This window comes from Podarcis filfolensis, assembly GCF_964270895.1.
Source record: "Podarcis filfolensis genome assembly, chromosome: 3".
Classification (NCBI taxonomy): Eukaryota; Metazoa; Chordata; class Lepidosauria; order Squamata; family Lacertidae; genus Podarcis; species Podarcis filfolensis.
In genome coordinates this window covers 13,928,937-13,942,823 of record NC_139606.1, presented here as the reverse complement: position 1 = coordinate 13,942,823, position 13,887 = coordinate 13,928,937, and the positions used below count along the sequence as shown (strand labels likewise).

The 13,887-nt window shown below is 42.9% G+C and overlaps 1 long non-coding RNA gene across 1 annotated transcript in view; it reads right to left on the bottom strand.

Annotated features, from left to right (window-relative positions):
- LOC310759591 overlaps nucleotides 1-9,899 on the bottom strand; it is a 96,171-nt gene extending 86,272 nt beyond the window's left edge. Inside the window, exon 1 of the long non-coding RNA XR_014546437.1 lies at nucleotides 9,583-9,899. This is a non-coding gene — a long non-coding RNA (uncharacterized lncRNA). The remainder of the gene's footprint in view (nucleotides 1-9,582) is intronic.
- Between the last annotated feature and the right edge of the window lie 3,988 nt (nucleotides 9,900-13,887).

Below are 13,887 nucleotides of genomic sequence, written 5' to 3'. Positions count from 1 at the left end.
TAGTGAACATGGGGCCTTGGGAGCAAATGTGATTACATATAATAAAATGTAAGTGCATCAGGAGGGCAAACAATAACAGTTTTTGGCCGGCATGTGAAATCAAAATAGATTTTGCTGGGGGTGGGCTTACCTTAAAAGACAAAGATACTGTGGTACCTTGGGTTACAGATGCTTCAGGTTACAGACTCCGCTAACCCAGAAATAATACCTTGGGTTAAGAACTTTACTTCAGGATGAGAACAGAAATCGTGTGGCGGCAGCACGGCAGCAGTGGGAGGCCCCATTAGCTAAAGTGGTACCTCAGGTTAAGAACAGTTTCAGGTTAAGAATGGACCTCCGGAACGAATTAAGTTCTTAACCTGAGGTACCACTGTACTGAAGGTTTTCTTTTCAAACATGAAAAAAAGCCTTGTCATGGATTCAAGTAGCAACTTGGCAGCCCAGGGGTGCTGCCTTTGAAATTTGAGATGGAATGCCGCAGGGGAATGAAGCTACATCATGCTATGCCCAGGAATATTTGGGGGTTGGCAGATGGCTGCTCGCATTGGCCTTCTTTGTCTAGCGGCAGCTAGACTAGTGACTGGGAATGGCCGCCAAGACCATATAACACTGGTCCTGAGAAACCTACATTGGCTCCCAGTGCATTTCCGAGCACAATTCAAAGTGTTGGTGCTGATCTTTAAAGCCCTAAACGGCCTCAGCCCAGTATACCTGAAGGAACGTCGCTACCCCCATCACTCAGCCCGGACACTGAGGTCCAGCTCCAAGGGCCTTCTGGTGGTTTCCTCACTGCGAGAAGTGAAACTACAGGGAACCAGGCAGAAGGCCTTCTTGGTAGTGGTGCCCACCCTGTGGAATGCCCTCCCATCAGATGTCAAGGAAATAAACAACTATCTGACTTTTAGAGGACATCTAAAAGAAGGCAGCCTTGTTTAGGGAAGTTGTTAATGTTTGATGCTTGATCCCTTTAGTAGTAGTAGTAATATTCTGCTGGGAGCCGCCCAGAGTGGCTGGGGAAACCCAGCCAGATGGGCGGGGTATAAATAAATGATGATGATGATGATGATGGAGGGCAGAGAAGAGTAACAGGGAGAGTTTCATTGCCAGGATCCCATTGACACAAGAATCCCAAGGAAGAAAATAATTCAGGAAATAATTTCACTCTTTCATCTGGAATGGAGGAATTTTGCCAGCTATGACAGCTAAGCTACCGACTCCAAAGACTGTCCAAAGGCGTCATGATTGGAGGAGCAACCGCCGATGCCTGAGGCATTGACACGGCACTGAAACAAGTGAACATTACTGAAGACGTTTGGATGAATATTCATGGCGCACCCTTTGCAGCAAGCTACCCTTGCCGAAATATCACGCGCGCCTCGCTTGAACTTTTGCTCGCGGAGAAAGATCTCCAGTTTTGAATGGTTCCTTTGCGGCTCAATCTGTTTGTTTTAGTATTGCAGACACAAACTTCTAAGCGAGCCGTGAAGAGTGGAAGGCCTCTCATGTCAATGTATTCGACTTCAGGCCGTTTGTCGCTACAGGACAAGAGGCAATTAAAAGACCTGGTGGAAAAGGGAAAGGGAGCTTAATGGCCAGCTGTCCTTGTGTTTTGGAGTGTGGGTCTGTAGCAACTAATAATAGATGAAGTTTGACATGTTTTTCTTGTGTTTCGACTGGACCTGCTGTGCCATTTAATTCAGCTTGTGTCGGGATACTTGCAGCAAGTGATCCCTTTGTGGCCAATTCTACATGTGACTACATGTAAATGTGTCTCTCTTTTTTAATGGCCCTGTAATCTAGGGCTTTTAAAATTCTCCATCGCTTGAAGGCATACAGTGAGCTGGAGCCACACAAGCTAGTTAGTTCAGTTAGCTTGAATTTTCGAGCCTTGTTCAAATTCTTGCCCAGGTTTTCGCCTTCTTTTTCAGCGAATGTAATACAGCGAAGATAAGATCTTTGCACTCAATTAACCCTGCAGGGCCTGCGAGCAAGCCTCATTAAGAAAACAGTCAAACACATTTATATTTAAGTGCCTTATTTATTTGGAATTTAGATCATATTTCTGAAGAAGAGATTTGTGTTCTTCCCATTCATTCTTTTACCCATGCAAAACATGGCTATAAATATAAATGTATGGGGTTCTTCCATTTTTCAATCTACTGAATTATTTGGGGTCAACATTCCCTATAGTCCTTCTTTTGCTTAAGAACAGGACACTCTGTAGTTAAATGTAAATATTGTTCTTTCAATTCAAATCAGCCCTAATAAAACCCATAAACTCCACCTCTTTGCTCTCCTCAGGCAGGTTCTCTCCTTTCTGATTTATTTTTTCAACTGCCTTGAAAATTTTCTGTCAAATATTTGTGACACTTTTAAACATTTATGATGGTAACTAGCAGAGCTGTTTCTTCTGAGATCAATCCTGCAGGAATATTCTACCTCCCCAGTCAATAAAGCCATACTGATACATTCTCACACTTTTATACAGCTTCCCTTCTTTAAAAATAAGAAGTAAAATAAAATAAAATGGACTAACAAATAAGACTACCAGCATACTAAGTGGGAAGATTCTATATCTGACTAAAACAGGGTGAGCTGAGTTTCTCAGTGGCTTGGCCACCCTCTCATTGTATGCATATGTGCACAAACTCCTAATGCCTCTGAACCTGCTAAATCAGAGATAAGTCTGAAAACAATCTGCCTGCAGCTGATATATTTTTTGAGGATTCTGCAGAGTAAATGCATTTTAATTTTCAGCCTCAAAATGTGTTTACCTTTTAAAATAAGCTTGTTTCTGCATGCAATAACCCACCAGCAGATACTGCTTGTAAGAAGTGCAATTTTCTTTGGATATCTTTAATTACCTGTTCTGTTACCTCTTAAATCCAGATAGTTGCCTTGAATGTCAGGCTGGATCCAATGCCTTTTACCTGACGTACTTTAGGATTGGCTAAAGGGACAGTTTTCCCCAACCATCGCTGGTGCCAGGCCACCATGTCTGCAGCAGGGTTATTTGTTTATTCATTTTTGCTCACCGGCATGAATTGTTTCACGTTTTCCTTCTTCCTACCCTACCCTCCCTTCCTGCAATTGCACCCTCCATTTCTATTTTATTTTATTTCATTGCATCCAAAGCCATCGCAACGAGGAAATCCGCACAGGACAGAAGGCTCTCTGTGAGATCAAGTCTCAACGTGATACCCAAATATTTCGCTTGCAAGTCTTGGCGGCCGGACAGTATGTAGCAAAGCAGGGCCAATTTCCCTAGCCCAGGATTAGTCAACAGCATGTCTAGCGTTTCAGAAAATATTTTCCCACATCTGTCCGCCTGCAGTTTGAAAGGTGGAGCTGACAACATAAATGTGCCCTAAGGTACAAATCCCGATCCATTTCTCTCGGGGATTTTTCAGCCCGTCCATTACATATGCAGATGCTTGCAATCAAGAGATCTCTGTGGGCCCTGGTAATTATTCCCTATACTTTGCCACTAGCAATAAAAATCCCACTTGCCGCAGCTTGCTTGCAGCCCAGCTCTCATTTCCACTGCGGTGGCATTAATTAGCAAAAACTTGTGAAAATGCTCGCAATTTATGAGCTTGGAACAGCAACACTCCACAGCATAGGAAGGGACTCCCTCGTACACCGTCCCCCGACAACCGAAGCCCCCCACAAACAAAACTCTCCAGGCTACCAGCAATAAGCAGGAAATAATTGGAGCTGGGTGGGGAGCTATCTGGGTTCCCCATTAGGGGAGCTGCTTCAATGAAGTTCCTATGCAGATGGATGGGAAGCTTCTCAGATAATAAATCAAATTCTCCTGACGGCCAAGAGGCATCACTTGTTGGGGCCTGGAGAGGTATTGCCTGCCCCCTATTTGAAGGCAGCAAGCCTCAGCCCCCAAGGATGCTGACCGAACTAGTCTTGCGTGAAAGACCGGGAGCTATTAGAGCAGCTATAAACTTTCCAGGCACTTCGGATTGCTGTCCTGCTGTGGAGAGTGCACTTTTCATCATCAATGACATCTGCCACCCACATAAAGAATAGAGACAGAGCGGGGTGGGGCGGGGTGGGGCGGGGGATGAGAGGAGCAACTCCTGTGAATTTTCTTACATCAGAAGCTAGCTTCGGACTTTGTTTCTAACAGAGCTTTGGGGGGTTCCGTGCCGCAGGCTCCAAAAAAACTCCACACATTTCCATCCTCCTGTTCCTTTGCTAGGGTTTGATGTCTGCTACAGATTTGTTTTTTGGCATCGAAAGCAAAACAAAACACATGTCAGCTTCCCGCTTTGCAACTTTTGTCCGTTTTCTTCAGCAACGTTTCCAGCAAGCAGGAACGGCACTTATTTTATTCTAGCAAATATTTATTTTAAGCAAACAGCCCTGCCTTTGCGTTCCAGTGTGTGCGCGTGTTTGGATTTTTCTCGCCGTGAACCCTGAGAAATATCGTATTATGAGTGCAGTGAACAGTTTAAAGCTCGCACATTCTGGTGTGTTTTACATCAGTGTGAGCTTGCTTACTGATCCATTTGTTACTGACCCATGCTTCGTCTTAGCATGGGAAAGGGTGTGTGGTTAAGGAAACTATGTGAATATCGCCTCAATCTGAATACAGTGGTACCTCGGGTTACAGACGCTTCAGGTTACATGCGCTTCAGGTTACAGACTCCGCCAACCCAGAAATAGTACCTCAGGTTAAGAACTTTGCTTCAGGATGAGAACAGAAATTGTGCTCTGGTAGCGCGGCGGCAGCGGGAGGCCCCATTAGCTAAAGTGGTGCTTCAGGTTAAGAACAGTTTCAGGTTAAGAACGGACCTCCAGAACGAATTAAGTTCTTAACCTGAGGTACCACTATAGTTTACATAGTACCATATTGGCCTGACTATAAGCCACACCTTTAAAATTCAAGGCTTATTTGCAGGTGTGGCCCATCTCCCAGTACTACCACCCTGAACAGTGGACAGGGGCGGCTGGCACTCAGTGACCCCTCTCCCCAAGCCAGCACCAGTGCTCGGCTCCAAATATAAGCCACACTTTAACTTTTCACAGTTGGAATTTTTTTGGGGGGGGGAGGGGGGAGTGTGGCTTATATTCAGGCCAATATCGTAAAACCAGTACTGTTCACTGTCTTTCTTGCTGAATGTCTTTGGCCAACTCTTAGGCTGCAATTCTGTAACCGTTTACCTGGAAGGAATCCCCAGCGGGGGCATAGTAGGAGTGGCCCGGGAGCCCATAGCCCCGGGCACACAATTTTAAGGGGGCATGAACCAGGCATTCCTACGCAGGGATCCCCGTCCCACTCTGCCTACTGTCGGGGGTCTCTGCACCCTGGAGCCTGGCCTGGCCTTGCTGCCACATCCCTGGCCCCCTCACTGAATGGCTGCTTGGCCAGCGTCAGGGGGATTTGCCCACCAAGGGCCGGGTCAGCCAGCTGGGAGCAGCTGGCTCCCCCTGCATGAGTGGGCAGGTGGCACACCGTAGCCCCACTTGGCTGCAGCGGTGACGGCTGAGCTGGCGCAACAGGGTCTGTGAACCCACTGTGGCCCGCTCCCACCTAGTGAGCAGGTGTGCCTCAGGTGCCAACAAATGCCGCAACGCAGCTGATCCCCAGTGCAACACTGGATCCAGGGTAGGTGGACCCTTGGCATAGTGCCATCAGTGGGCAGCCACCCCAACACACAGATGTGCCAATGGTGGACCTTGGGCTTTCAAATTTCAGCAGCCCCATGCTTCTTGCCTTCAGTCTAAATCATTGTTGCTGTGCCCTCTCAGCTTAGTGGCCGGTGTGGGTAAATCAGTAGTACTCCCCTAAATCCACCTCTGCACATACAGACACACAATGTGGCCACACACACATATATATTATGCCACAATCTATGTTGTTGTTGTTGTTTAGTTGTTTAGTCGTGTCCGACTCTTCGTGACCCCATGGACCAGAGCACGCAAGGCACTCTTGTCTTCCACTGCCTCCCGCAGTTTGGTCAAACTCATGTTGGTAGCTTCAAGAACACTGTCCAACCACCTCGTCCTCTGTTGTCCCCTTCTCCTTGTGCCCTCAATCTTTCCCAGCATCAGGATCTTTTCCAGGGAGTCTTCTCTTCTCATGAGGTGGCCAAAGTATTGGAGCCTCAGCTACAGGATCTTTCCTTCCAGTGAGCACTCAGGGCTGATTTCCTTGAGAATGGATAGGTTTGATCTTCTTGAAGTCCATAGGACCCTCAAGAGTCTCCTCCAGCACATTTTGGGTAAATTGAAATGGGCAGCCACCATGGCTCCTGCTCAAAAACAGTACCACTACCCTTCCACATTAAAAGTATCTGGGAGGATGATAATAAGCTTTTTTCAGCACTGGTGATAAGATGGGTATCTTCCACCATACCTGAGGGCTGCAGCCTTGCTAAGAGGGCTTAGACCACAGCGCCACCCTCTTGGGCTTGCCGATCGGAAGGTCGGTGGTTCGAATCCACGTGATGGGGTGACCTCTTGTTGCTCTGTCCCAGCTTCTGCCAACCTAGCAGTTCAAAAGCAAGCCAGTACAAGTAGATAAATAGGTACGGATGTGGCAGGAAGGTAAACAGGGTCTCTGTGCACTCTGGCTCCCATCATGGTGTCCTGTTGCGCCAGAAGCAGTTTAGTCCTGCTGGCCACATGACACGGAAAGCTGTCTGTGGACAATCGCCAACTCCTTCAGCCTGAAAGCGAGATGAGCACTGCACCCTATAGTTGCCTTTGACTGGACTTAACCATCCACGGGTGCTTTACCTTTAAGAGGGCACACACAACTCTGTCCTCCAACATCTTTCCACTGCTCCCTGCCACCCTATATTTGCCGCCCGAGGCATCTGCCTGAGGCTTCGTAATGGTAGGGCTGGCCCTGTCCCAGTTAGGATTGCTCTCCAAGACGATGCTAGCACCAAAAGGTTCAGTGGGCTGGGGTCAATATGGCTTGGGAAGAATCAGGCCATGTTCACATGTTTCTGCCAATTAAAATTAGTGAGAACCACCTTGGAGTTACAGGACAAGGTCTGTGGCTGAAACCTTTGTACACTAATAACCTTGTCAACAGTTCAGGGTGAAATGTAGCTGAACTCAGTTATGCAGAGGCCCTTATTAGCTGGCTTTTCTATTTTCCTCTAAGCAAATTCTCCTTGGGTGCATTTTAACCTTCTATTATTGGTAGTGTCAAAGCAAGAGTGACCTCTTTAGAAAGAGGGGGCAGGCGGTGTAGATGATCGCAAATGTATTGAAGATTCCTTCATATGGAGCCACGATTGTTTCCCTGGAGCTAAGTGACTACAGTCATACTTCCTCAACGCCTTGTAGTAGTAGCTTCATATATATATATTTATTAAATTTTCTGTTTTACAATTTAAAGTACTCATTTTTACATCCTTAAAATATCAATGACTTCCCTTCTTCTCTTTCCATCGTTCATTTTACATATAATGAATTCCAGCATATTTTACAAAAACGATACCATTCAGTATTCCATTATCACATCCATCAAAACTTATTTACACTGTTGAATTTATCTTAATGCTGCCAGCGTTTTCAGCTGTACACAATTATTTCCCATATATTTAATAAACGTTTTCCAATCTTCTCCAAACTTATGTTCTTCTTATTCTATATGTTAAGTCTGCAAGCTGTGCATATTCTGTCAACTTGAGTTGCCATTATTCTTGGGTTGGGACCTCACTCATTTTCCATTTTGGGGCCATAGTCGTAGCTTCAAGAACCTCCATAGACAAGCATTAGAATGATAGGGCTTTTTTCTAGGCACAGTTCCTCCCAATCCGTATTTTCCCCTTAGTTTCACTTCCTATGCTCCTTGCAGTAATTTCATTATCCATCCATCAATGTCATGTTATTCTTCTGAAACACATTAGACTGTGATCCTGTAGTTCTAGTTTCTTCACGGGTGAGATGTAGTCTAATTTTCTCCATTTTATATCTTTGCAATGTGTCAGTAACTGTTGTGGTCTTGTGGGAATCCCTTGCAGGCAACCATGGAGCCTGGAGAAAAAACAGTCCAGTTGTGTATCCACAGCAGTGACCAGAGGAGGAATGATCGCCTGGAGAAGCGCAGAGAGAAAAAACACCATGGTGCATCTGCAGCAGCACAACCGGACACCTTCATCTGCTGCTGCTGCAACAAAACATGTCTTTCCCATGTTGGTCTCTACAGCCACAGGTGCTGCAATCTTCCAACAGTTTGACATCACCCCTTATTATATGTGGTGGTTTTGTATTAAGGTTAAAGCTTATTGCGAAATGATATATAATGAATTGAAAAAAGATGTTTAAAACAACCAGTGCTTTTTTCTGGGGGTATGCAGGGGTATGCATACCCTTATACATTTTGTGAATCTTTATACTTTTGTCCATTTACTGTATTTATTTTCCCTGATTTGAACTATAAAATGGTGATTTTTCTTGAGTCAAAATGAGAGTACCCCCAAACATTTGTTTAGAAAAAAAAGCACTGAAAATAATGTTTGTTAAAAAAAAAAAAAAACACCCATCCGAGATCAGGGGGAAGAGTCAGTGGAAGAAGATTGGAAGAAATTTAAAGATTATTTACAGAGATATTGTAAAATTAATGAACTTTAGAATAATGTTGGATTAAAATTAAGAGGTTTCTAGCTGTAATGGGTTAAAAGAATATGAAAAAAAATGGTAAAAGAATGGTGGTAAAAGAAGATGGGAAATGGAGATTGAAACCATATGAGCAAGTAAAAGAACATGTATTTGATTGGCTGCACTACTATCAGATAAGTGATATGTTTAAAAAGGATGTGAAAGAAAGAGGGTATAAAGAAAAAGATTCGAAATTCCAAACAGAAATCGTTAATAATGATTATAAGATAATTTCAAAAATGTATAAAATTTTATTGGAATGGCACACGATGGATGAGGAAGTTAAAGCAGTAATGATTCATTGGGCCAGAGATTTAGGGTATAGTATAGATTTGGAAGATTGGCAAAAAATATGGAATGAAAACTTGAAGTTTACAGCATGTATTACGCTGAAAGAGAACACTATGAAGATGGTATACAGATGGTATATGACCCCAGCTAAATTAGCAAAAATGTACAAAATTTGTAACAAATGTTGGAAATGTGGGGAGAAGGAGGGTACATTTATACATATGTGGTATGTGGTGTAATGTAAAAATCTTAATAAAAATCTTATAAAATAAATAAATAAATAAATAAAAACACCCAGAAGCTTTCCTTTTGGGAATTATAGCGACAGAACTACCCAAACTGTATAGAAATTTATTCATGTATGCGACTACATTAGCAAGAAAGTTCCTTGCCCAAAAATGGAAAGAAGAAGAAGGTCCAGCAAAAGAAAAATGGATACAAAAACTTATGGAATATGCAGACTCAGGAGTCTCTGATTTGACTTGAGACATCTTGTTAATAGTGCCGTCTGACCCCTTCCCCTTCCGTTGCTACAGGTGTCCCAGAAAGTTAATTTTCATTGCTTGGGGCTGATGTTCATGAGCTGCCTTATGACTCTGGATGGCTGTCACAGGGACAAGTACAGGTGAGCATTGCTAGTCCTGTCCAAATTACCTTCTCTCTTCCTCTCCAAGTGCTGGGTGCTTCCTCCTATCCGTCCTCTCTTCTTCCGTAGTCTCCTCTTGGCTGTTCTACTGCTGCTTTGCCCATCAGTTGCTGCCTAGTCCATCTCTTCTCTCTACCCTGCCCTCAACTTGCGACAGCTACTGGACTTTGAAGGCTCACCATTGAATCTGGGGTGCCAGGCAACACTTGCACCTACCATCTGCACACACAGCCTGCTGTGATCTGGTTTTTTCTGACCCTCTCCTGGCCATTGTGACCTCATGAGGATGCTGCCTCCCTGAAGGAGAGAGAGAGAGACTGGCCATTGTGACCTCATGCTGATAGTGGCCAATGAAGGAGAGTGACTTATAATTCTGTCCTCGTGCTGATGTTGTCCACCTGAAGGAGAGAGATTGGCCTTTATCATCTCATTCTGATATTATCATTCTGATAATAATATGAATGATGAATAATAACACAGGGCATTATAGGGACATTATTTGGGAATTATAGGGACAGAACTACCCGAAATGTATAGAAATTTATTCGTGTATGCAACTACAGTGGCAAGAATTCTACTTGCCCAAAAATGGAAAAAAGGAGGAGGTCCAGCAAAAGAAGAATGGATACAAAAACTTATGGAATATGCAGAAATGGCAAAATTTAACAGAAGAGTAAGAAATCAAGAGAAGAAACTTTTTTATATAAAAGAACGGCAATGGTTTGTTGAATATTTACAAGCAAACTGTAAACAGATAAGAACATTGGCAGGATTATTGTAATAACCTGCAGTTTCATAAGAGTATATATTTAAAGTAGATGAATAAATGAGCAAATTAAGTTAATGTGGATATGCAGAAAATATCAAAAACAAATTTAAGGAAGCACAGAAAGAAAAGGAAGGAAGTCAAGTTTTGAAATCTTAAAATGATTTTAAAATTATTGAAATGTATAAAATTGGAAATCATAAATGAAAATAAAAATAAAAAACAACAACACAGTTTGACGTCACCCCAAAGCTGCACTCCCCCATTGTCTCCTAAGATGGAGGGATGCCAATCAGTAGTTATAATTGTGTAAGTGACTATTGTAAGTATTACTATTTGACATTGTGGATCAGTATTTTATTACTTATAATCTAGTGCTGCAAGTTACCAGGGTCATTTTGTATTTTAATTGTGTCCTCTAGAGTAGAGGTAGCAAATCTGCGACCCTCCCAAATGCTTGCTAGATGATGATTTTCTATACTGGCTGGAGGATCATAGATCCTTCATTGCTGCTTTATAATCTTCCCAGTTCTTTTTGGCTTTACAGTGGTACCTCGGGTTACATACACTTCAAGTTACACACTCCGCCAACCCAGAAATAGTACCTCGGGTTAAGAACTTTGCTTCAGGATGCGAACAGAAATTGTGCTCTGGCGGCGCAGCAGCAGCAGGAGGCCCCATTAGCTAAAGTGGTACCTCAGGTTAAGAACAGTTTCAGGTTAAGAATGGACCTCCGGAACAAATTAAGTACGTAACCAGAGGTACTACTGTGCCTGAAAATGATTCACAGATGGTATTTAACTCCAAGTAGGCATGCTAAGAGGTACAAGATTGAATCAGATAAGTGCTGGAGATGTAAATAGGTGGATGGAACATTCTTTCATATGTGGTGGACATGTAAAAGGGTAAAAGAGTGTTGGGAAATGATCTATAATGAATTGGGGGGGGAGTTTAAAAGTACTTTCCCCTCAAAACTCAAGTCCTTTCTGTTGGGGATGATTCAGACTGAAATCCCCAGGTGTCAGAAAAGGTTATTTATATATGCCACTATGGTGGTACCTCGGGCTCCAGACGCTTCAGGTTACAGACTACGCTAACCCAGAAATAGTACCTCGGGTTAAGAACTTTGCTTCAGGATGAGAATAGAAATTGTGCTCTGGCAGTGCAGCGGCAGCAGGAGGCCCCATTAGCTAAAGTGGCACCTCAGGTTAAGAACAGTTTCAGATTAAGAACGGACCTCCGGGGGGCCACTAGGTGGCGCATCGGAAGATGGCTGACAATAACATCTCTCCGACCCACACGAGGTAATTTGGAGGCTATGATGGGGGTAATTAGCCTCCTTAACCCCCCCAGGATTGTGGGGGGGACGGCCCTTGCCTGCTGTGCCCTATACCACCCCCAAATTTGTGGGGGTGGGGGCACTAGGCACAAAGCCCTCCTGTGGGATTCCGGCACTCCTGGACGCCGTCCCTGATTCGCGCCGCTAGTTGCAAGCATCTTCAAAAGAAACAATTTGGACGAGATAAATTGCACATGCTTCAAGGAAAAAGGGGAGTAAAGACTGCTGACAGAAGAGATCTCTGATAACAAGACAAGAATAAAATATGAGAAGATACGTCAAGATACGGTATGACAAATGACTGAGGGGGGAGGGGGAAAAAACCTGCCTTCCTTTTTCTTATGTGATTTAACAAGAATCCCCTCCCCTAATGAGTCAGAAACTAAGGACTTAAGCTGTGGATTTAAGGCTGTGTGGAGATAAACTTTCGAACCAAAGCAATGTTTCAAGATGAAGCTGGAAAACTAAGAGTTTTGGAATGACGCAGTTAAAAATGCCGTTGCCATTTTGGGAGGCATTGTTGGAGCTCTTGGGTCTGGGAGGAGAAAGAGAGAAATAGAGTTGTTTACATATCGTGGATCAACTTCTCGGTGGGACTTAAGAGCGACAAATGCCAAATTTATGATGGAAAGAGCGATGCTATCTACGAAGGAGATATATGGAAACCATCTGGACTTAGTGGAGGAACAGGAAATCCACACAGGATTATTATTTTGCTTATCGGCTTAAGGAGACTAACAGAAGAGATCGTAAAGGAAAAATAGAAATTATATGAACAAGATATGATGTGGAAACACCAAGATAAGACTGGATAGAATTATGAATTTTGTCTGGACTGATTGGGACTGATTTGGACATTAACGCAGTAATAAGAAGATGATCCGAATCCCCCTTTGGATCTTGAAGTATGGGTTCCCCCAACAAAATTTAAAAATTTGGCTTTGTAATTTGGAATTTACGTGATGTGATTTAATTTGATGTGATAGGCCAGTTAATAAAAATTATTAAAAAAAAAAAAAAAAAGAGCGGACCTCCGGAACGAATTAAGTTCTTAACCCAAGGTACCACTGTATATCATTTCCAAAGTCAGCAAGCATACTTCCTGTATCTTCACCACATCATCAGGAAGATTATTGGACAGTACTTGAACCAGATCATTACTTCACAATGTTATTCCAGCTTGATCCATTACTACTGTCTGGATTTGAGGTTCAGCTCACAGTGCATTGCAATGCATGTTTCTCAACTTACTAATGGAAATGTCTTGTGGAACTCATTGAAATCAAAATATATTGCAGCTGCTCAATCTTCTTATTTACTAAGACAATCCCATTGTCCAAAAAAAAGCTGTAATCTGCTCATAATTACTTGGGAGGTAAAGTAAACATGTTTTAGTCTGATTCTCTCTCAACATCCTTAGGGATATAAAAATTCCACTACATCCTTGAGAATGCTTGAACGAGCCCTGAGTTTTGTATTTAAACCTACTGGAAGTTCATGCTTAGTTCAGGTTCAGCTGTGTGAGAGAAGACTCTGCTCACTGGCTGTTCTAAGTGATGATTAACTAAAACATATTTCTGGGTTAAACATTGATTTTTATTCATGTCTCAAATTGCCTTTTAAGCGGCATTGTTGCAACGGAAAAAGAGCAACTATCGTTAGCTTTAGCATTCCCAGAAAAGAATGGCAAGCACGCCAAACAAATTGGCTCCTATGGTTATTAGAAGCTTTTTAAATAAATTGACAGTATAAATATATTCATTCTATGGTAGGTCTTTGGCTACAGATTTGTGCAACAACAGAGCTATTTAAAATGAAAGGAATTATACAAAGGCCTTGACAAAATTCTATTTCTTCTTTACATATCAGAGGTGTTATCTTCCATATATTCTGCCTCCCCTGTCCATAATTATATTTTTACTATAAAATAATGAATCATGGCTGCCACTCACATATTTTCCTTTCTGGTCCATCCTGTTTTAAAATAATAATTTACCAAATGCTTGGGATTCGTTGCCTCAGGCATGCATGAAGGGATACAGTGTGAGAGAAAGCCCAGGGCCTTCGGCTACCTCACCAAACCATGGTTCATGCCAAACCTACTCTAGAACCCAAACCATGGCTTCAGCTCCCAAACAATTTATTTATTTATTTGGTTTTCAGATTAAAGTTTTTCAATCACATATCCAACATACAACATAAAAATAA